At 48.4% G+C, this 24,729-nt stretch overlaps 1 long non-coding RNA gene across 1 annotated transcript in view; it reads left to right on the top strand.

Moving 5' to 3' along the window:
* Positions 1 to 11,268: 11,268 nt before the first annotated feature.
* LOC132769922 (uncharacterized) overlaps positions 11,269 to 24,729 on the top strand; it is a 69,870-nt gene continuing 56,409 nt past the window's right edge. The window contains exon 1 of the long non-coding RNA XR_010909583.1: positions 11,269 to 11,354. This is a non-coding gene — a long non-coding RNA (uncharacterized lncRNA). The remainder of the gene's footprint in view (positions 11,355 to 24,729) is intronic.

Below are 24,729 nucleotides of genomic sequence, written 5' to 3'. Positions count from 1 at the left end.
ATTGGCTATCCCTCCCAATTTGGTGTCGTCTGCAAACTTGATGATCATGCCTACTAGCCCTTCATCTAAGTCATTAATAAAGATGTTGAAAAGGACCTGGCCCAGGACGGAACCCTGCGGCACTCCGCTCGTCACTTCTTTCCAAGATGAAGAGGGAGCATTAGTGAGCACCCTCTGGGTTCGTCCATTTAACCAATTACAGATCCACCTCACCGTAGTTTTGCCTAGCCCACATTGGACTAGTTTGTTTGCCAGAAGGTCATGGGGGACCTTGTTGAAGGCCTTACTGAAATCCAGGTACGCTACATCCACGGCATTCCCCGCATCTATCCAGCTTGTAACTATCGAAAAAAAGAGATCAGATTAGTCTGGCATGACTTGTTTTTGATAAATCCATGTTGACTATTAGCGATGACCGCATTTGTTTCTAAGTGTTTGCAGACCACTTCCTTAATAATCTTTTCCAGAATCTTGCCTGGTATCGATGTGAGGCTGACCAGACGGTAATTGTTTGGGTCGTCTTTTTTTCCCTTCTTGAAGATTGGGACCACATTGGCCCTCCTCCAATCTGATGAGACTTTTCCCATTCTCCAAAAACTCTCAAAGATGATTGCCATAGGCTCTGAAATGGCTTCCACTAGTTCCTTCAATACTCTTGGGTGTAGTTGATCTGGCCCTTGAACTCATTTAGAGCGATCAGGTATTCCTGGATGACTTGTTTCCCAATTTGGGGTTGGATGTCCTTTAATTCCTCATCCACTCCATCTTGCTGCGGTTTCAGATGACTTTCTTTTTGTGAGAAGATTGAGGCAAAGAAGCTATTAAGTAGTTCTGCCTTTTCCCTATCCCCTGTCAGCATTGCCCCATCTTCTCCTTGAAAAGGCCCTATCGCCTCGTTTTTCCTTTTTCTACTGACATAAGAAAAGAAGCCCTTTTTATTGTTTTTAATGTCCCTGGCAAGCCTGAGCTCATTTTGTGCTTTAGTCTTGCGGACCTTTTCCCTACAGGTGTTGGCTATTTGTTTGAATTCCTCTTTGGTGATTTCTCCCTTTTTCCACTTCTTGTGCATGTCTCTAGAAGTTAGAAGTTCTTTGGACATCCATTCTGGCATCTTTGCACTTGTCCTACTTTTTCTCTTTGTTGGCACGGTTTGCAATTGCTCCTTGAGTATTTCACCCTTGAGAAATTCCCATCCATCCGTAACTCCCTTGTCTTTTAGTATCTGTGTCCACGGAATGCTGCTCAGTGTTTCCTTCATTTTTTGGAAATCAGCTCTCCTAAAGTCCAAAATGCGGGTTTGACTTATCTTAGTTTCGGCCTTCCTTTGTACCACAAATTGCAGGAGCACATGGTCACTTGCCCCTAAGGATCCTACCATTTCAACAACATCAATCAGGTCCTCCGCATTTGTTAGGATGAGATCAAGAATAGCCAGTCCCCTTGTTGCCTCTTCTACCTTCTACTTCAGTTAACATCCAGAATCCCCTGTGCACTACATTGCTACAAAACTGGCAACTACATACTGAATCCTTGCCCAACAGCTCAGAGAATTCTGGATGCTGATAAGAAGCCACTGCAATCAACTGGGGTTTGTTTTCCATCTGTCAGTGGCTAGATTCCCACCCCACATGCAAGTAAGTGAACAAGTGCTTGTGATAAGCAAAAATAAGGTCACTATTGCAATTCCTCCACAGAGAAGGGGTTGCTTGTACAGTGAGAAAGGGAATGAGGATGACAGTCAGATGCTTCCCAAGTGAGAGGAGAACAGATTCCCCCATTGATTGCAGCAGCTGCTGACCAGTAAGTGGGGATTGGGGAACTTTCACAGTTCCCAAGTATTCCCTAAACAAGAGATAATGAATACGAAACAGTCACAAACGCTTCAGTTTTATTTACACAGTCATAACTACCCTGTAGGAATTTGGAGAAACTTAGAACAAGTATGATTGCTTTGCTTTGCTCATTCATTTTCTTTGCCTAGAAAGGAACATTTTACCTGGAATCTTTATTATCAGCAGATGGGCTGCATGTTTTGATCAAGTTGAGTAGGGAAGATTTAGTGAAGACTCTCCCTTCTGCTATTTGGATGTCCATCATGTATACAGTGGAGAGCTGCTTTGCTAGCATGAGGAATGGATCTGATGAAACCTTACTGTGATACAAGGAAAGGGATTTGTATCCCTGTTTTGTTTTTTGTCGTGTCAGGAGCAACTTGAGAAACTACAAGTCACTTCTGGTGTGAGAGAATTGGCCGTCTGCAAGGACATTGCCCAGGGGACGCCCGGATGATTTGATGTTTTATCATCCATGTGGGAGGCTTCTCTCATGTCCCCGCATGAGGAGCTGGAGTTGATAGAGAGAGCTCATCCACCTTTCCCCAGATTTGAACCTGCAACCTGTCGGTTTTCAGTCCTGCCGGCACAGGAGTTTAACCCACTGCGCCACCGGGGGATTCCTGTGAAAAGATGTTTATTATGAAGCAGGCCTGCACAACCTGTGACTCTCGAGGTGTTTTGAACTTAAGCCACTATTTAAGGCAGTGGTTCTCAACCTGTGGGTCCCCAGATGTTTTGGCCTTCAACTCACAGAAATCCTAACAGCTGGTAAACTGGGATTTCTGGAAGTTGTAGGCCAAAACACCTGGCCTACATGGATCATGGATTTTATGTTCATCTGCACACTTTTTCATCTTTTGCTCCTGTTGAAAATATGTCTCATTGGGATGCAAAACGGATCAAACTCATATGACGATGATCTCCATATATAAAAAACATGATATTTCTGCTAATGTTTTGTCTTATTATGGGAAAGACCTAAGACTAAGTAGAGGATGAACTTGTGGAAGCTCTCTGATTTTCACCAATGGATATTTTTGCTCAGAAGCTTTCATGGGTGTTTGTTATCCTATCATTAAATATATATGGGGCTTTTAGGGTTGAGAGTATATGTCTTCTGAAAGATCACCCAGTAGGTTTTCATGGCTGAATCTGAAATCAAACCCTTATCTCAAAATGTTAGCCTATATTAGTTCTGATCTAAGATTTGCATTGTATTTACATATGGTCAATATTTCCAGAATTATTTTTGAAACAGTCTCAACCTCTGCAATGTAATAGGAGATGTACTTTCAAAGGAGTCAGGGACCTTCTAAGGAGATACTGTAGAAACTTGTACAGACAGCTACAGTCTTTGGAGACAAAAAAAGGGGGAAATGCCAATGCTGAGTATAATTTCCTTCAACTTAAGAGATGGAATAAATTAAATGTTCCAATTGTACTATCTGCAGTGAAAGGGAAGTTTTGGCTTTCACATTGCAGATAAATCGCTTATAGCAGCGGTTCTCAACCTGGGGGTCGCGACCCCCAAGGGAGTCGCTGGGCCATTTTCGGGGGTTCGCAAAGCCGCCTCGGTTGGCCCCGCCCCCCCAAAATGCCTGCCGGCTCCTGTGTGAGCCAAACAGCCGCGGCCATGGAGGAGGCCTTCTCCGCTCGCCTCCTGCGCCCTCCGACTTCGGAGGACGCGAGAGGCGACCGGGAGGACCCCTCCATGGCTGCAGCCATGAAGGAGGCCTTCCCCGCTCGCGTCCTGCGCCCTCAGGCTTCGGAGGACGCGAGAGGCGACCGGGAGGCCCCCTCCATGGCTGCAGCCATGGATGAGGCCTTCCCCGCTCGCCTCCTGCGCCCACCGGCTTCGGAGGACGCGAGAGGCGACCGGGAGGCGCCCTCCATGGCTGCAGCCATGAAGGAGGCCTTCCCCGCTCGCCTCCTGCGCCCACCGGCTTCGGAGGACGCGAGAGGCGACCGGGAGGCCCCCTCCATGGCTGCAGCCATGGATGAGGCCTTCCCCGCTCGCCTCCTGCGCCCACCGGCTTCGGAGGACGCGAGAGGCGACCGGGATTCCCCCTCCATGGCTGCAGCTATGGATGAGGCCTTCCCCGCTCGCCTCCTGCGCCCACCGGCTTCGGAGGACGCGAGAGGCGACCAGGAGGCGCCCTCCATGGCTGCAGCCATGGATGAGGCCTTCCCCGCTCGCCTCCTGCGCCCACCGGCTTTGGAGGACGGGAGAGGCGACCGGGAGGCCCCCTCCATGGCTGCAGCCATGGATGAGGCCTTCCCCGCTCGCCTCCTGCGCCCACCGGCTTCGGAGGACGCGAGAGGCGACCGGGATTCCCCCTCCATGGCTGCAGCTATGGATGAGGCCTTCCCCGCTCGCCTCCTGCGCCCACCGGCTTCGGAGGACGCGAGAGGCGACCGGGAGGCGCCCTCCATGGCTGCAGCCATGGATGAGGCCTTCCCCGCTCGCCTCCTGCGCCCACCGGCTTCGGAGGACGCGAGAGGCGACCGGGATTCCCCCTCCATGGCTGCAGCTATGGATGAGGCCTTCCCCGCTCGCCTCCTGCGCCCACCGGCTTCGGAGGACGCGAGAGGCGACCAGGAGGCGCCCTCCATGGCTGCAGCCATGGATGAGGCCTTCCCCGCTCGCCTCCTGCGCCCACCGGCTTTGGAGGACGGGAGAGGCGACCGGGAGGCCCCCTCCATGGCTGCAGCCATGGATGAGGCCTTCCCCGCTCGCCTCCTGCGCCCACCGGCTTCGGAGGACGCGAGAGGCGACCGGGATTCCCCCTCCATGGCTGCAGCTATGGATGAGGCCTTCCCCGCTCGCCTCCTGCGCCCACCGGCTTCGGAGGACGCGAGAGGCGACCGGGAGGCGCCCTCCATGGCTGCAGCCATGGATGAGGCCTTCCCCGCTCGCCTCCTGCGCCCACCGGCTTCGGAGGACGCGAGAGGCGACCGGGAGGTGCCCTCCATGGCTGCAGCCATGAAGGAGGCCTTCTCCGCTCGCCTCCTGCACCCTCCGACTTCGGAGGACGCGAGAGGCGACCGGGAGGACCCCTCCATGGCTGCAGCCATGAAGGAGGCCTTCCCCGCTAGCGTCCTGCGCCCTCAGGCTTCGGAGGACGCGAGAGGCGACCGGGAGGCGCCCTCCATGGCTGCAGCCATGAAGGAGGCCTTCCCCGCTCGCGTCCTGCGCCCTCAGGCTTCGGAGGACGCGAGAGGCGACCGGGAGGCGCCCTCCATGGCTGCAGCCATGAAGGAGGCCTTCCCCGCTCGCGTCCTGCGCCCTCAGGCTTCGGAGGACGCGAGAGGCGACCGGGAGGCCCCCTCCATGGCTGCAGCCATGGATGAGGCCTTCCCCGCTCGCCTCCTGCGCCCACCGGCTTCGGAGGACGCGAGAGGCGACCGGGAGGCCCCCTCCATGGCTGCAGCCATGGATGAGGCCTTCCCCGCTCGCCTCCTGCGCCCACCGGCTTCGGAGGACGCGAGAGGCGACCGGGATTCCCCCTCCATGGCTGCAGCCATGGATGAGGCCTTCCCCGCTCGCCTCCTGCGCCCAGCGGCTTCGGAGGACGCGAGAGGCGACCGGGAGGCGCCCTCCATGGCTGCAGCCATGGATGAGGCCTTCCCCGCTCGCCTCCTGCGCCCACCGGCTTCGGAGGACGCGAGAGGCGACCGGGAGGCGCCCTCCATGGCTGCAGCCATGGATGAGGCCTTCCCCGCTCGCCTCCTGCACCCACCGGCTTCGGAGGACGCGAGAGGCGACCGGGAGGCGCCCTCCATGGCTGCAGCCATGGATGAGGCCTTCCCCGCTCGCCTCCTGCGCCCACCGGCTTCGGAGGACGCGAGAGGCGACCGGGAGGCCCCTTCCATGGCTGCAGCCATGGATGAGGCCTTCCCCGCTCGCCTCCTGCGCCCACCGGCTTCGGAGGACGCGAGAGGCGACCGGGAGGCGCCCTCCATGGCTGTGATGCAGAGCATCTACCCCCCCCCCCCCCCCCCAGTATTTGTAGGAAATATCCCTGTAATGCATCCTTTTCAGCTGAATCGCTAAATAAACGCTTCGGTCGCTGGGTACCTCTTCAGCCTCTGGCGAGATTAATTCTTAATATTGTGCGCTTTGGATTGGCTTCTGCTGGCAGCTCGCCAAGGTCAGGACTCCATTAGAGGTCCTTAGGGACTCCCCTCGCTGGGAGAACCCCCAAAAAAGGGCTCGATATCATTTGGCAACCACGAAGGGACTGCTGCTTGAGGTTCCAGACTAAATTATAGCCTAAATTCTCAAGCAGGCGCCTTGGTCTGATTCTTTGGGCCAGCAGCGAAGGAGGAACGGCTTGGGAAAAGAGGCGCCTCTCCCAATTCGGACTTTCATTTGACCAGCTAACCAAAACAACAAATTCTCCCGCAGCCACTTCCTCCCAAGCTCTGACCTAGGGTTTCAGCACAAAGGAGCGCCAGGGAAGCCTTGATCTAAGGACTTCCAGGAAGAGGAGCGACCGACGCGGAAAGGGGGGAAGAAAACGTCCGGACGGGTAAGAAGCCAACCGCGGGCTGCCTTGGCTGCCAGGTGGGAGGGGATTCTAGGTTTTCTGAACCAGCTTCGGAGTCGGCCCACTGGGGAGGGATTCTCTAGGTCTCGGTAACAAATTCCTGGCGGGGGGTAGCGAACATCCACGTTTGAGGCCTGGAATAGCAACTCAGCTCGCTTTTGCGGACTTGGCTGGAGCTACGCTGGAAAGGGAGCCCTCCCCTTTCGGACTGCCTAGCTGTCCAAGTGCTGATCGCCTCGGGCTCTCCTGCTAGGGGACCGTTCAGGCTCTAGCCTGCCAGCGGTTGGGGGGGGCTACCCTGATTAGCCACTTCAGTGTGGGGCTACCAGGAGAGATGGGCGCATGTTATTCTGGGGTCAAACGTCCTGCTTCATCAGAAACATCTTTTGGGAAGATACTGGCGGAATGGGGCAGGGTTGCGTCACCGACGCAGGCCAGTAGGGTAAAAAATCGCATGGAGAGGTGGCCCTCCGGGCCCTCAGCAGGTGGAGTTTCGTGGCCCCTCATGGCAGTCGGATCGCTGTGAGGGGGCCAAGAGGACCGAAACCGCCTCTGCCTCATGCTTTTTTTGCCATGTGCCGGAGGGAGGTGGAAGGGGGGGTAGTTGTGGCCAACTCCTACCATGCAAGGGGAAGGTAACAAAGCCCCAACCCCCCAGGAAACCCCCTCCAGACCCCTTCACCCTCTCCCTTTGGAAGAAATTGCTTGTTCCCCTATCATCCCATTCCCATTTCCCTTTACCCAATCTCCCTGACTCCTTCCTTCCCTTCCCAACCCCTCCATTTCCCTATTTATGATGCATTTATATGCCCCTCTGTTTGTTTGTTTTTTTTTTCACTGCTCCTTGAGGAAATGATCAGGGAAATTCTTTGCTCTCCTCCTCTCCTGCTTTCTCCTGTGCCACCTTTTTTCCTTCCTTCAGATGGAAAAGGGAGGCATTGCTCATTCCCCTCTTCACCAAGCTACTACATCCCTTTCTTTCAAAAGCTGAATCTTCAGTGCCTGTTTATTTATAATAAACAGTGTTTCCCCTCACCAGGAGAGACCCTGCCACTGATGTGACTCAGCTGCCTTGCAAAAAGTCTCTCTCTCGCCTGGTTTCCCTGACCCAAGCTCTTCCTCTCCCCTTCTCTTCTGTGCAACTACAAAACCCATTTTTCAGGGGCAGTCACCAATGTCCCTGCCTTTCCTTTGTTTTCCCCTTCACTCTCCAACTCCCCCTTTTTGCTTTCAAACCCCTCCTCCCTCTCTCCTCTTGCAAACAAAGGGAGGTGTGGGGGGGGGGGACCTTTTTCCTGCTCCTGTTTCCTTTTGCCAAGTAAAGTTTGCTGGGTTTCTCTCTCTCTCTCTCTTCTCCCTCCCCTCCCATCTTCTAAGAAGCCAGCATTCTGTGAATTTTTTTTTCCTCTATCCCCCAGAGAAATCCTGCTGCTCCCTCTTACCTCCTTCTCCAAAAACCTAAGGAAGGGATGCTCCAGAAGCATTCCCTCCCGACGTTTCACCCACATCTATGGTTAAGTCTCTCTCTCACACACGCAGTCCCTCGGACGCTTTTTTTTCCTTCCTGGCCCTTCCTCCCTCCCCTTTCCCTGAGCGCATGTATGTGTATGTCTAAATTATCCCATTAACTGCCTTAAATATGAAGGGGGCGTCGAGGTCCAGGGGTCCCCTCTGCACAGTGAAGAGGCCCAGATCGAACTGTGGGACCCATAATCCACTCCTGCCGCTGAGGACAACTACCTGGGTGAGGTGAACAATGGGAGGTCTGTGGACTTTCCTGTGTGGAACCCAGATGGCATAGGAAGATCCTAGGAGAACAGGACAAGACCCCATGCCGCCCAGAAGAGACAGCCCCTCCTAGAGGCTGATCTGAGCCCCCACGGGGGAATGCCATCGCAGGAGGAGCAACCAGGATCCCACAGCAACTGCCATGAAGGAAGGAGGCCCTGCCCGTTCCAGAGGCTGTGCAGAGGAGTGGCCCAAAAGGAGACCACTGACGTCCCCACTAGGTATGAGAGTTTTTTTTTCCCTTTTGTTTCCCCACTAACTACCCTTGGGCTGGGAAAGGGGGGGGTGGGAGGGGGCTGTAAACCTTCTTTCTGACTGTCCTAGACTCTACCCCTGAGTCTCTGTGATGATGGAGAGCCGGACCTGTCTGCGGTCACCAGGAGGCGCCACGCCAGAAGGAGTAGCCAGACTGTGCCCCATCTTCTCCCTCCCCCAAGCGCCAAGGGAGGAGCCAGCGCCCCCAGGAGGCCTGAGGACCACTGCCAGATGGGAGAATTCCACCGTGTGCTATACTTCTTCATTGGGAACTCACTCGGGACTCCTGAATGCTCCATGCTGGCTGCCATCACAGACTCCATCATCCCCTGCCTCCACCGTCTTCGCCTTCTTACTTCAGTCTTTTTTTTTCTTCCTCCAACCCAAAGGACATTCTGCCACTGGTCTCTCCCACCCGGCTGGGTCCTGCTGTTGTTGCTTGAGTTGGGCCCCGAAATAATCAACAGAATACAATCTAATCAGTCTAGAAAGAGGCCCTGGGTGCTTGGGGGGGGGATTGTCGAGGCTTGAGGAAATGAGTGTAACCATTTCCCAGCCTCGAAGGGAGGATTTGATGCAGAGCATCTACCCCCCCCCCCCCCCCCAGTATTTGTAGTTCGCCAAGGGCCGGACAATGGATTCTGCTGCTTCCTGACCCAGCACACATAACTGGGTTCCTGTTTCCTCTCTGTGAATTCTCTGGCTTGTGCACTGGACCCTGGCCCCTGATCGGGGAAATGTAGTTCTCCAAAGGACATTGCTCCACTCTCCACTATTTGCGGATTCTTTGCGGACCTTTCTGCCTTCTCTGATTGACTTGGTGCCCTAGCATCACGGACTTCCTCCATTAACTCCAAACCAAGCCGCTTGGGGAGAAAGAGCCCCCGCCTGTATGTGCGTGGCCTTGTTGAAAAGGATCATACCTCAGGAACTCTGCTGCTTATCTCTATCAATTGCTGTGGGTTTTCTAATAAACTTTGCTGGGACGGGATGGGGATCTTTCCTATGAAATCTATGAGTTATGAAAGCCTATAAAGAAAATATATATGAAACATATATAATATGTAATGAAATGTACCCTCACCCCCTTCCCTGCCTTTCCCCTCTTGAACTTTACCCTACTAAAGTATGTGACCTGGGGATTACAGTTAAGGAAATCCAATTTCCTTGGAAGAAACTCCATTCATATTGACATTGCATGGAAAATACTGGCAAATCTATGGCTTTGTTTTTCAGAGTTCAGACAAACAAAAGCCAGAGATTTTGTCAGCCAAAAGCCCGGAAAACAGACTGATTACATCAACTGTGGTGTTTGTGCATGCTCCCTTGAGACAAAGGACCCCTTTGCCCGCAAGGTTGAAGATCCAGACACCACCCATAGCCACCCTTTTGCCTATACACATCTTTTATCAGGACCCAGGAAATCCCTTGTTCTCCCCATCCGCCTCCCTGCCGTGAAGAGATAAAAGGTGTTCCATCAGCTGGCAGACGCCTCCCAGGCATTCCGCCCCTCTGCGCTGTCAAACTAGAGCCCGCCTCCTGGCCGCTGATTGGACAATCTCTGGAGGCGCTCCGAGGGCTCTGATTGGCCCTCTGGAGGCAACAGCGGCTGGCGATTGGAGGGAGGGTGGGACCAGCGGCCAAGCCTCCTCCCAGCTGTTCCGGAGCCGGCCAATCAGGACAGAAGGAACTGACAGGAGGCGGGCGGGGGATTCAAACCAGGATTTCTTTGTTTTGCCTGTATAAATATGCCTGAAATTCACTGTACTGTATGCTTATAGAGGAAATATCCCTGTAATGCATCCTTTTCAGCTGAATCGCTAAATAAACGCTTCGGTCGCTGGGTACCTCTTCAGCCTCTGGCGAGATTAATTCTTAATATTGTGCGCTTTGGATTGGCTTCTGCTGGCAGCTCGCCAAGGTCAGGACTCCATTAGAGGTCCTTAGGGACTCCCCTCGCTGGGAGAACCCCCAAAAAAGGGCTCGATATCAGCTGCAGCCATGGATGAGGCCTTCCCCGCTCGCCTCCTGCGCCCACCGGCTTCGGAGGACGCGACAGGCGACCGGGAGGCCCCCTCCATGGCTGCAGCCATGGATGAGGCCTTCCCCGCTCGCCTCCTGCGCCCACCGGCTTCGGAGGACGCGAGAGGCGACCGGGAGGCGCCCTCCATGGCTGCAGCCATGGATGAGGCCTTCCCCGCTCGCCTCCTGCGCCCACCGGCTTCGGAGGACGCGAGAGGCGACCGGGATTCCCCCTCCATGGCTGCAGCTATGGATGAGGCCTTCCCCGCTGGCCTCCTGCGCCCTCCGGCTTCGGAGGACGCGAGAGGCGACCGGGATTCCCCCTCCATGGCTGCAGCTATGGATGAGGCCTTCCCCGCTCGCCTCCTGCGCCCACCGGCTTCGGAGGACGCGAGAGGCGACCGGGATTCCCCCTCCATGGCTGCAGCTATGGTTGAGGCCTTCCCCGCTCGCCTCCTGCGCCCACCGGCTTCGGAGGACGCGAGAGGCGACCGGGATTCCCCCTCCATGGCTGCAGCCATGGATGAGGCCTTCCCCGCTCACCTCCTGCGCCCACCGGCTTCGGAGGACGCGAGAGGCGACCGGGATTCCCCCTCCATGGCTGCAGCCATGGATGAGGCCTTCCCCGCTCGCCTCCTGCGCCCACCGGCTTCGGAGGACGCGAGAGGCGATCGGGAGGCCCTCTCCATGGCTGCAGCCATGGATGAGGCCTTCCCCGCTCGCCTCCTGCGCCCACCGGCTTCGGAGGACGCGAGAGGCGACCGGGAGGCCCTCTCCATGGCTGCAGCCATGGATGAGGCCTTCCCCGCGCGCCTCCTGCGCCCTCCAGCTTGTGAAGGGGCGAGGGTCTCCCAGCCGTCTTTCCCCTGTCCAGGCAGCAAAGAAGGCTCTTCAGAAACTAAAGGTAGGACAAAGCTAATCTTTTGTTAATACCTCCCCCAAATCCCTCCAATATTTTCCGTGGGTCATGGAAGTCCCATATGCCAAGTTTGGTTCAATTCTATTGTTGGTGTATTTCAGAATGCTCTTTGGTGCCTGGTGAACAATAATTCACACAATTGCAATTCCCAAATGTCAGGGTCTATTTTTCCCAACCCCTCCAGTATTTTCCGTGGGTCATGGAAGTCCTGTATGCCAAGTTTGGTTCAATTCTATTGTTGGTGTAGTTCAGAATGCTCTTTGGTGCCTGGTGAACTATAATTCACACAAGTGCAATTCCCAAATGTCAAGGTCTATTTTTCCCAACCCCTCCAGTAATTTCCGTGGGTCATGAAAGTCCTGTATGCCAAGTTTGGTTCAATTCTATTGTTGGTGTAGTTCAGAATGCTCTTTGGTGCCTGGTGAACTATAATTCACACAGTTGCAATTCCCAAATGTCTGGGTCTATTTTTCCCAACCCCTACAGTAATTTCCGTGGGTCATGGAAATCCTGTATGCCAAGTTTGGTTCAATTCTATTGTTGGTGTAGTTCAGAATGCACTTTGGGGCCTGGTGAACTATAATTCACACAATTGCAATTTCCAAATGTCAGGGTCTATTTTTCCCAACCCCTCCAGTATTTTCCGTGGGTCATGGAAATCCTGTATGCCAAGTTTGGTTCAATTCTATTGTTGGTGTAGTTCAGAATGCACTTTGGTGCCTGGTGAACTATAATTCACACAAGTGCAATTCCCAAATGTCAGGGTCTATTTTTCCCAACCCCTCCAGTAATTTCCGTGGGTCATGGAAATCCTGTATGCCAAGTTTGGTTCAATTCTATTGTTGGTGTAGTTCAGAATGCTCTTTGGTGCCTGGTGAACTATAATTCACACAATTGCAATTCCCAAATGTCAGGGTCTATTTTTCCCAACCCCTCCAGTATTTTCCGTGGGTCATGGAAATCCTGTATGCCAAGTTTGGTTCAATTCTATTGTTGGTGTAGTTCAGAATGCACTTTGGTGCCTGGTGAACTATAATTCACACAATTGCAATTTCCAAATGTCAGGGTCTATTTTTCCCAACCCCTCCAGTATTTTCCGTGGGTCATGGAAGTCCTGTATGCCAAGTTTGGTTCAATTCTATTGTTGGTGTATTTCAGAATGCTCTTTGGTGCCTGGTGAACTATAATTCACACAAGTGCAATTCCCAAATGTCAAGGTCTATTTTTCCCAACCCCTCCAGTGATTTCCGTGGGTCATGGAAGTCCTGTATGCCAAGTTTGGTTCAATTCTATTGTTGGTGTAGTTCAGAATGCTCTTTGGTGCCTGGTGAACTATAATTCACACAATTGCAATTCCCAAATGTCAGGGTCTATTTTTCCCAACCCCTCCAGTATTTTCCGTGGGTCATGCAAGTCCTGTATGCCAAGTTTGGTTCAATTCTGTTGTTGGTGTAATTCAGAATGCTCTTTGGTGCCTGGTGAACTATAATTCACACAATTGCAATTCCCAAATGTCAGGGTCTATTTTTCCCAACCCCTCCAGTAATTTCCGTGGGTCATGGAAGTCCTGTATGCCAAGTTTGGTTCAATTCTATTGTTGGTGTAGTTCAGAATGCTCTTTGGTGCCTGGTGAACTATAATTCACACAATTGCAATTCCCAAATGTCAGGGTCTATTTTTCCCAACCCCTCCAGTATTTTCCGTGGGTCATGGAAATCCTGTATGCCAAGTTTGGTTCAATTCTATTGTTGGTGTAGTTCAGAATGCACTTTGGTGCCTGGTGAACTATAATTCACACAATTGCAATTTCCAAATGTCAGGGTCTATTTTTCCCAACCCCTCCAGTATTTTCCGTGGGTCATGGAAGTCCTGTATGCCAAGTTTGGTTCAATTCTATTGTTGGTGTATTTCAGAATGCTCTTTGGTGCCTGGTGAACTATAATTCACACAAGTGCAATTCCCAAATGTCAAGGTCTATTTTTCCCAACCCCTCCAGTAATTTCCGTGGGTCATGGAAGTCCTGTATGCCAAGTTTGGTTCAATTCTATTGTTGGTGTAGTTCAGAATGCTCTTTGGTGCCTGGTGAACTATAATTCACACAATTGCAATTCCCAAATGTCAGGGTCTATTTTTCCCAACCCCTCCAGTATTTTCCGTGGGTCATGGAAGTCCTGTATGCCAAGTTTGGTTCAATTCTATTGTTGGTGTAGTTCAGAATGCTCTTTGGTGCCTGGTGAACTATAATTCACACAAGTGCAATTCCCAAATGTCAAGGTCTATTTTTCCCAACCCCTCCAGTAATTTCCGTGGGTCATGAAAGTCCTGTATGCCAAGTTTGGTTCAATTCTATTGTTGGTGTAGTTCAGAATGCTCTTTGGTGCCTGGTGAACTATAATTCACACAGTTGCAATTCCCAAATGTCTGGGTCTATTTTTCCCAACCCCTACAGTAATTTCCGTGGGTCATGGAAATCCTGTATGCCAAGTTTGGTTCAATTCTATTGTTGGTGTAGTTCAGAATGCACTTTGGTGCCTGGTGAACTATAATTCACACAATTGCAATTTCCAAATGTCAGGGTCTATTTTTCCCAACCCCTCCAGTATTTTCCGTGGGTCATGGAAATCCTGTATGCCAAGTTTGGTTCAATTCTATTGTTGGTGTAGTTCAGAATGCACTTTGGTGCCTGGTGAACTATAATTCACACAAGTGCAATTCCCAAATGTCAGGGTCTATTTTTCCCAACCCCTCCAGTAATTTCCGTGGGTCATGGAAATCCTGTATGCCAAGTTTGGTTCAATTCTATTGTTGGTGTAGTTCAGAATGCTCTTTGGTGCCTGGTGAACTATAATTCACACAATTGCAATTCCCAAATGTCAGGGTCTATTTTTCCCAACCCCTCCAGTATTTTCCGTGGGTCATGGAAATCCTGTATGCCAAGTTTGGTTCAATTCTATTGTTGGTGTAGTTCAGAATGCACTTTGGTGCCTGGTGAACTATAATTCACACAATTGCAATTTCCAAATGTCAGGGTCTATTTTTCCCAACCCCTCCAGTATTTTCCGTGGGTCATGGAAGTCCTGTATGCCAAGTTTGGTTCAATTCTATTGTTGGTGTATTTCAGAATGCTCTTTGGTGCCTGGTGAACTATAATTCACAAAAGTGCAATTCCCAAATGTCAAGGTCTATTTTTCCCAACCCCTCCAGTGATTTCCGTGGGTCATGGAAGTCCTGTATGCCAAGTTTGGTTCAATTCTATTGTTGGTGTAGTTCAGAATGCTCTTTGGTGCCTGGTGAACTATAATTCACACAATTGCAATTCCCAAATGTCAGGGTCTATTTTTCCCAACCCCTCCAGTATTTTCCGTGGGTCATGCAAGTCCTGTATGCCAAGTTTGGTTCAATTCTGTTGTTGGTGTAATTCAGAATGCTCTTTGGTGCCTGGTGAACTATAATTCACACAATTGCAATTCCCAAATGTCAGGGTCTATTTTTCCCAACCCCTCCAGTAATTTCCGTGGGTCATGGAAGTCCTGTATGCCAAGTTTGGTTCAATTCTATTGTTGGTGTAGTTCAGAATGCTCTTTGGTGCCTGGTGAACTATAATTCACACAATTGCAATTCCCAAATGTCAGGGTCTATTTTTCCCAACCCCTCCAGTATTTTCCGTGGGTCATGGAAATCCTGTATGCCAAGTTTGGTTCAATTCTATTGTTGGTGTAGTTCAGAATGCACTTTGGTGCCTGGTGAACTATAATTCACACAATTGCAATTTCCAAATGTCAGGGTCTATTTTTCCCAACCCCTCCAGTATTTTCCGTGGGTCATGGAAGTCCTGTATGCCAAGTTTGGTTCAATTCTATTGTTGGTGTATTTCAGAATGCTCTTTGGTGCCTGGTGAACTATAATTCACACAAGTGCAATTCCCAAATGTCAAGGTCTATTTTTCCCAACCCCTCCAGTAATTTCCGTGGGTCATGGAAGTCCTGTATGCCAAGTTTGGTTCAATTCTATTGTTGGTGTAGTTCAGAATGCTCTTTGGTGCCTGGTGAACTATAATTCACACAATTGCAATTCCCAAATGTCAGGGTCTATTTTTCCCAACCCCTCCAGTATTTTCCGTGGGTCATGCAAGTCCTGTATGCCAAGTTTGGTTCAATTCTGTTGTTGGTGTAATTCAGAATGCTCTTTGGTGCCTGGTGAACTATAATTCACACAATTGCAATTCCCAAATGTCAGGGTCTATTTTTCCCAACCCCTCCAGTATTTTCCGTGGGCCATGAAAGTCCTGTATGCCAAGTTTGGTTCAATTCTATTGTTGGTGTAGTTCAGAATGCTCTTTGGTGCCTGGTGAACTATAATTCACACAAGTGCAATTCCCAAAAAGTCAGAGCTGAATCGGTTGGCGGTAATTCCAATCCCTTCATCCATTGTCCATACTCCCCCAAACATACTGTTTTTATCATTAATCACTATGCTTTAATTATGTTCAATTTGTAACAATGGAAATACATTCTGCATATCAGATGTTTACATTACAATTCATAACAGTACAGTTATGACGTAGCAACAAAAATATGGTTGGGGGTCACCACAACATGAGGAACTATATTTAGGGGTCATGGCATTAGGAAGGTTGAGAACCACTGGCTTATAGGAACAGTAAGTAGCTTTGTATGAAATTGGTCCTGATTTAAGTGAATTATGAAAGGGGGGGGGTGAGATTAAAGGAGAAAGTTAAGCAGAACTATTAGTAGGTTTGTAGATTATTTGCATTTAATCAGCAATCTTTTCTAATTCAGTATAATAGCAAAAAGTGTTACTTATCTTCATCCATCCTAAAATTAGTGGTTACTGAACTGTAGTAACCTGCATATAGATTTTGGTCTCTACATGCACATATTATCCATGTACAAGTCATTAGGTAGAAGTAACTGGCTCTGTTCCTCTGACCATTTTAAACTAAGTTCCAGATAGTGGCTGCCATGGTAAAAATCTTTCAAGTGTGAAAACTGTCCAAAACCAGTGTAAATAATTTGTACCATGTGTTTAAATTGGTTCAAAGACCATGAGCATAGTTTAGAACAGAAATTAATGACTAATCCCATGGTTAAACTTTGGAGTGGCTGAAACTCAAATTATGGCCCAGCATACTTCCTTTTCAATGTGCAATTACAAGACAATATCATTCACAGAAAGGCAAAGTACACGACACCCCTGAATGTTCATGTTATTTTATTGAATTGTCATAGGCTTTCATAGCCAGAATTACTGGGTTGCAGTGAATATTTCAGGCTGTATTGGTCATGTTCCAGCAGCATTATCTCCTAACATTTTGCCTGCATCTGTGGCAGGCATCCTCTGATGTTCTGTTGGCAGTGAAACAAGTGGAGTGTGTGTATCTATCTATCTATCTATCTATCTATCTATCTATCTATCTATCTATGGAATGTCCAGGGTGGGAGAAAGAACCCTTGCCTGTTTAAAGCAAGTGAATGTTGCCGTTAGCAAGCTTGAATTAGCATCTGAGTAGTCATGAAGTTTACAAAGTCAATCAGTGAGGGTTTCTGCATAGAGTAGCCTGGGCTTTGTTGCCTGGAAATGTTAACTGGCACTTGATTTCTTGTTGTCTGCCGTTTTCTTGTTTCTGTGTTTGTTATTTACTATCTTTATACTGATTGACATCTCGTATAGATTACTGCAATTTGCTGTATGTGGTGTTGCCTTTGAACACCGCTTCAAATGGTCCAACAGATGGCAGCCAGATTACTAACAGGAGTGGCGCTCAGGGAACAACTCTGCTGCGCCAGCTCCACTGGCTGCCAGTCTGCTACCGGGCACAATTCAAAATGCTGGCTTTAGCCTATAAAGCCCTACACGGTTCTGGCCCAACTTACCTGTCCGAATGCATCTCCCCTTATGAACCTTCTAGGACTTTAAGACCGTCTGGGAAGGCCTTGCTCTCGATCCTGCCTGCGTCACAAATACGTTTGGTTGGGACGAGACAGGGCCTTCTCGGTGGTGGCCCCTCGGCTATGGAACACCCTTCCTAGGGACATTAGATTACCTCCCTCCCTCTTAACATTCCAGGAAAGAGTCAAGACTTGGCAAGCATTTGAAAATGCAATGTAATAGACATAGGAATATGGAATGACTGGATAATGAGATGGGACGTTTTAATTAGGAGGTGCAAAGGATTTATGTTTTTATCGCTCTTGTTATGGTTTTATATTATATGTTAATATTTTAACTGTTTTTATGGTGTTGGGCATTGAATTGTTGTTTCAAGATAGGGTTTTGGGGGGAATGGTAGGGGTTTGCCCTTTACACTTAGAGGTTAGATTACTTTTATCAACTTTGTCATTAGATTCCTTCATACATTTCATCATGTTTTGGTATTTTATTACTTGGGATGTTTTGGTGGGGATGTTCCATACTCTTGATAAATGAGTAACACATTCCTGCTTTCTTATTGGAGTCTTTAGTTATGAGACCCCTTTCACTAAAACCTTCAACTGCCAGGCATTTGGGAATGTAATGCCCCAATGCCCCAATACTCTCTTCATGAGCATACGGAAAGTTATGTTGCTAGACCCGGTTTGGACTACCGTAGTATACTCATAGGATTCCAGCCTTGGAAGTTTAATATTACAACACATTCATAGTAGGCGATTTCTGATTGCATGGACTTCTGTACACCAATAAACATAACGTTCATGGCTCATAGTATCTTAAATGTGCAATGCATATGTGACCTTCCAAATTATAGTTGCAGAAATTGTATCCTAGGAAAAGGGCACCATCCAGCAGATGGCACTCTTTCCATAAAAATATGTAAGAACTGGGTGATTATGGTCATCCTGCCTCTTTGACTTGCATAATTTTGTTTCTTTTTTGACTCCAGGTATTCCTCAAAACACAAAACAAATGAAGCTTTAATTGAATGGATTATTTCCCCAAGAGTCCACATTGCCATATTTATGTATACACTATCAAGTGCGGGAAAGGCTATTTCAAAAGGTGCATCAACAATAACTACAAATTACAATACATCGCTAAATTAATAGAATTGGAACTGGAAGAGGGGGAAATGGGTGAAATTAGAGAAAGAATTAAATGATTGGAAAAGAGCTCGTTTGTGGGAGAAAAAAAATGATAAAAAGGAGCTTAAAAATTAAGAGATGCCCCCCTTCTCTTAACATTGCATGTTTGGAAGGAATGGCAAAATAAATTACAAATAAATAAAATAGATCCTTTTCCGCTAGAAACCCTGGAAAATAAAGATAAAACATTTAGGAATTTAATCAGGTCCCTGAAAGAGAATGGAGTAAAGAAGGTAGGAGACCTCTTGGAATCCAATGGAGATATTAAAAATGGGATAAGATAAAGGACAAATGTGGCTCAAAGTATTGGATAGCTTGGTTAGGCTTGTCGCACAAGAAATAAAAAAGAAAGAAACATCAGATGCCCCTTTGGATAGAATAATAGGCTGGAAAATAGAAAAAGAGAAAGGCATTATAGGGGGAATATATAAGGAACTAATAGCCTTATCCTATAATACAAAACATACTTTAGTAGAGGCCTGGAAACAGGATATAAACTTTAATGAAAACTTAGTAAACTCCTGGATCGATAAAACTCAAAAAATTAAACATCTAAAAATCAAAGAAACACAAAAGAAAATAATTTCAAAATGGTATAGGACCCCCTCTCAATTGGCTCACATTATGTAAAAAACTTCTAACAAATGCTGGCATAAATGCGGGGAGACTGGTACTTTTTCACGCATGTGGTGCGACTGCTCTGAAATCCAAAAATATTATAATACCGTTAGAGAAATAATAGGGCAAAAACGACATTGGAATAAAGCTCAATTTCTGTCCCTCACCATAGAGGTAAAGGAAGGAAACAACGAATGGTCAGATATATTGAAATTTATGATACATGCCACAATCGCCAGAGGTTGGAAAGATAAAACAAGGTGGGACCTGAAAACCTGGTGGTCATATCTTTCTGAATATTTAATTAATGATTTTATCTATGAAAAGAAAAATAAATATTTGAATATTCAGTCAAGACAAGATTGGTTTAGGAAATGGTCTTGTTTAATCAACAAAACGGAAGGAAAAGATAGGTACAGAACTTTTTTAATTGCCTTCCAGACAATTAAATCAATGTATTGATTCAAGTAACCCAGATGAGGGTGGGAGAGGGTGGTAAGTGTTGGTGGATGGGGTGGGGGGTTTAAAGTGGTAATTTATCTTATTTTTTTTAATTAAGAAGGAAATTAAAAAACAACTACAAATTACAATGCTTGTTGTTTACTTCATCAGCAACAGGATTCGACTTTAAAATGTTGGACTGGGTTAAAAGACTGATTTGACTAGTGTAACTTGATAGATCCACTGATTTGGACAGTGCTACTCAATATGCCTTATCACACAATGGATTGCTGCTAGTTAAGTGACGGGTCAGAAATCTCATGTAATCAGTACCTATTAAGGCAGTTTGCTTCTGCTTACAAGCTGAAAAAAATGTGATTTTATTGCAAAACAGCTTGAGAAATGTTCTCTGTGACTGTATTTTCAAAAGCAAAATGTTGTATTCTAGACTAGGTCTTAATCCAGGGGTCCTCAAACTAAGGCCCGAGGGCCGGATACGGCCCTCCAAGGTCATTTACTGGGTTAAAAGACCCTGAAAGGGCTTGAAAGCACACAACAACAACAACAACAATAATAACAATCCTATCTCATCAGCCAAAAGCAGACTCACACTTCCCATTGAAATACTAATAAGTTTATATTTGTTAAAATTGTTCTTCATTTTAATTATTGTATTGCTTTTATTTATTTATTTATTTATTTATTTATTTACGTTGCTTATATACCGCTGTTCTCAGCCCGGTTTACACACAATAAAAATCAATAATTCAATGCACAATTGACCACTTAACACATTATCCACTTAATAAACAACAAGCAATTACACTAAACAATTATTACAATAACCAGCCCAATCGTCTCATCATCAAAGCGTAGTCCAGGTTCGTTGTCCATTGTTCCATTCCTATGTTCAATTACCAATATTGCACTAGATTACTCGAACGCCTGCACAAACATCCAGGTCTTCAACTTTTCGGAATGCCATGAGAGATGGTGCCAGCCTAATGTCTGTAGGAAGGGTGTTCCACAGCCAAGGGGCCACCACCGAGAAAGCCCTATCTCTCGTCCCCGCCAACCGTGCTTGAGAAGCCTGCGGGATCGAGAGCAGGGCCTCCCCGGAAGATCTCAAAGTCCTGGTGGGTTCATAGGCCGAGATGCGGTCAGATAGGTATCTTGGGCCGGAACCGTTTAGGGCTTTATAGGCCAGCGCCAGCACCTTGAATTGAGCTCGGTAGCAGATCGGCAGCCAATGGAGCTGGCGCAATAGGGGGGTTGTATGCTCCCTGCGCTCCGCTCCTGTTAGAATCATGGCTGCCGCACGTTGGACTAATTGAAGCTTCCAGGCCGTCTTCAAGGGCAACCCCATGTAGAGAGCGTTGCAGTAGTCTAGGCGGGATGTAACCAGAGCGTGGACTACTGTGGCCAAGTCAGACTTCCCAAGGTATGGGCGCAGCTGGCGCACGAGCTTTAGCTCTGCAAATGCTCCCCTGGTCACCGCCGAGACCTGGGGCTCCAGGCTCAGCAATGAATCCAGGATCACACCCAAGCTGCAAGCCTGCGCCTTCAGGGGGAGTGTGACCCCATCCAGCACAGGCTGTAACCCTATGCCCTGTTCGGCCTTGCGACTGACCAGGAGTACCTCTGTCTTGTCTGGATTCAATTTCAATTTGTTGGCCCTCATCCAGACCGTTACAGCGGCCAGGCACCGGTTCAGGACCTCGAAGGTGGTAGAAGGTGGAAAGGAGTGACAGAGTTGGACATCTTCTGCGTACAGATGACATCGTACCCCGAAACTCCGGATGATCTCTCCCAGCGGCTTCATGTAGATATTAAACAACATGGGAGACAGTATTGAGCCCTGAGGCAACCCACAAGACAAAGGTTGTGGGGTTGAACAGGTGTCCCCCAATAACACCTTCTGGGATCGGCCCTCCAGGAATGACCGGAGCCACTGTAAAACGGTGCCCCCAAGACCCATCCCCGCGAGGCGTTCCAGAAGGTCGATGGTATCGAAGGCCGCTGAGAGGTCCAGCAGCACCAACAGGGACACACTCCCCCTGTCGAGCTCCCAGCGCAGATCATCCACTAAGGCGACCAAGACTGTCTCAGTTCCATGACCCGGTCTGAAACCAGACTGTGCTGAATCCAGATAATCCGTGTCTCCCAAGAATACCTGGAGTTGTGAAGCCACCACGCGTTCCAGGACTTTGCCCAAAAAGGGGAGATTGGAAACTGGCCGGAAGTTGTCAAATTTAGTGGGGTCCAGTGATGGTTTTTTCAACAGCGGTTTTATTATAGCTTGTTTTAGGCTCGCTGGAATCTTGCCTTCCCGAAGGGAGGCATTAACCACCACCTCAACCCACTCAGCCAATCCCCCTCTGGCCTCCTTTAGAAGCCAGGATGGGCAGGGGTCTAGGATGGACGTGGTAGGCCTCATTCCTCCAAGTATCTTGTCCACATCCTCGGGTTTCACCAATTGAAATGAATCCATCAAAATAGGACAAGCAGGTGCTCGTGTTACATCCTCAGAGACTGCCCTTAACATGGTGTCCAAACCAGAACGGATCAAAGCGACTTTGTCTGCGAAGAACTGAGCAAAGGTTTCACAGCGAGAAGTTGAGTTGTCAGGGTTCCCACCTTGAGTGGTGGTATTTAAAAGGCCTCTGACAACTCGGAACAGCTCAGCCGGACGGTTCTTTGCAGACGCAATAGTGGCCGCAAAGAAAGCCTTCTTTGCGGCTTTTATTGCCACGGCATATGCCCTTAGGAAGGACACAAACCGTGCTCGATTTGACTCGCTCGGATCTGAACGCCACACACTCTCTAGTTCCCTCTTCCTTCGCTTCATCGCTGCCAGTTCCTCGGTGAACCAAGGCGCTGGTTTAGCTCAGCTACTTGAGAGGGGATGTTCCGGAGCGATCGTGTCAATTGCCCTAGTCATCTCCCCATTCCAGAGAGCGACCAGGGCATCGACAGGATCACCTACCGAGGAGGCGGGAAACTCCCCAAGAGCCATCAGGAAGCCATCCGGATCCATAAGCCTCCTGGGGCGGACCAACTTAATGGGTCCTCCACCTCTGCAGAGGTTAGGGGGTGCAGTGAGCCTAAATCTGACCAGGTAGTGGTCGGTCCATGACAACGGAGAGATGGTCAACTCCTCAACACCGCCACCTTCCTCCCATCCCTGGCAGAAAAGCAAGTCCAATGTATGTCCTGCACTGTGAGTGGGGCCAGCTACTTGTTGGGACAGCACCATGGTTGCCATGGCAGACATGAAGTCCTGAGCCGCTCCTGAGAGGGCCGCCTCGGCATGGACATTGAAGTCCCCCAGCACAAGGAGCTGCTGAGACTCCAATGCTTTAAGTGTTTTTTGCAAATAAGATATGTTCAGTGTGCATAGGAATTCATTCATTTTTTTCCAAATTATAATCTGGCCCTCCAACAGTTTGAGGAACTGTCACCTAGTCCTCTATTCAAAAAGTTTGAGGACCCCTGTCTTAATTCTACTATAGCAGTGCTCTTTTTCAAGGCCTGTTGATGACTTTTAATTCCCACTAATTTGTTAACATTATGAGTGAGATAACAAAGACTCCTTCAGTTATGGCCTATTGTCAATTTCCCTTGTATCATGGTGGCTGTTGTCAGCATTGGGGCACATTTAGCTTGACAGAATGCATTGTGTTCTTGTTACTCAGCATGCACACAGAAAATAGTAATACTGCAGAAAACACTTGTACATAATTTAACTGGTGGTAACTGCTTCATTTCAGGGTATGGTCCGTTAACCGGTTGAAGCTACTACTTAGAGAAAAAGGATGCATCTTTTTCTCTCTCCATATATCTAAAGGATGACCAGGCAGGTTTTTCACAGGAAGAGCTATAATGATTCATGCTCCAAAAGTAGAGGAGAAATCCATGCACATTTGCCACAGCATATCATACTTTTACACTGCCATGTTTTTTTCAGTTAGCTATCGATTTATATAGAAGTCAAAGCATATATATGTATGTATGTTGCATGACATGCGTAGCTTCATTATCCAACTTAAAATAATGGAGGGGTTTGAACTTTAAAAATATACCCATTTTGGGCCCAGAGAAGAGGGAAAGAAAACAAACAAAGCAGGTGAAGTGGGTTTTTTTGTCATGCGACTAGAAAAGAAAGGGAATGGAACATATTGGCTTCTTACTACTATATGACATATACTTAAAGGGATGAAGAAAGGGGGACAAGAGAAAGGAAAAAGAGGGTGAAGGGAGGAAGAGAAAGGAAAGGGGGGGGGGAAGGTATGAGAGATGGGAAGAAAAGAAAAGAAAAAGAATAGAAACAGAAAGCGCCCCACCATTGCCGTGGAGATATTGTTAGGTAGACCGCCTCAGAGCTGGAGATGGGAGAAAGTAGGGGAGTATCGGCCCCTCCTAGGCACCACTGGGTATATACAATAATGTAGGAAGATTAAAGTGTATGAGCTGTGCCAGCAATTAAATTACATGGATGGTCGCCTCGCGGCTCCAGGGATTTCTAGAGGACACTGATTTTCTAGATCAGTCACAGTTTGGGTTTAGGCCATTTGCTTTTTATATATTAAGATTATGGCTACATATTAGTTACCACAGCCCATGAAACCTGAAAAGTGTTAGTACACAGCAGGTGGAGAGTTGAAAGCCTTCAGCAATACAATGTCAAATTTCTTTCAGCTTGCTTCAGTCCAGTTGTTTCAACATATCAATCCACTCCATTGAGTGTAATATTGAGACCTTCCTGTACCCTAACTCCGTGGCCACCGTTGGAATTTTGAAGAAGTTGTGATGCTGTTACAAAATGGTTGCCTCCAGCAGAGTCCACACACAAAATGGCTGCTGTGCCAAAGAGAGCAGAAGGGGGAAAACACAAGGAGCGAAATGGCCAAGATTGCTTTTTGGCATGCACAATAGTAGACCGCCAGCCATAGCTCCCTCTTCCTGGCCACAGGTGTGTATCCAAACCAGCTGCAGTTGCTCTTGAGCATAGAGAGAAGGAGTATTGGTTCTCATAGCATAAAGCTGCTCTTTCGAGATCATCTGGATTTTTGGAGTTTGGTGCCATCTCTACGCAGATGACACTCAACTCTATTACTCTTTTCCACCAGATTCCAAGGAAGCCCCTTGGGTCCTGGATCAGTGTCTAACAAGCTGAAGCTTAACCCTGACAAAACAGAGGT

This window comes from Anolis sagrei, chromosome 3 (assembly GCF_037176765.1).
Source record: "Anolis sagrei isolate rAnoSag1 chromosome 3, rAnoSag1.mat, whole genome shotgun sequence".
Taxonomy (NCBI): domain Eukaryota; kingdom Metazoa; phylum Chordata; class Lepidosauria; order Squamata; family Dactyloidae; genus Anolis; species Anolis sagrei.
This window is presented reverse-complemented; position numbering and strand designations above follow the sequence as displayed.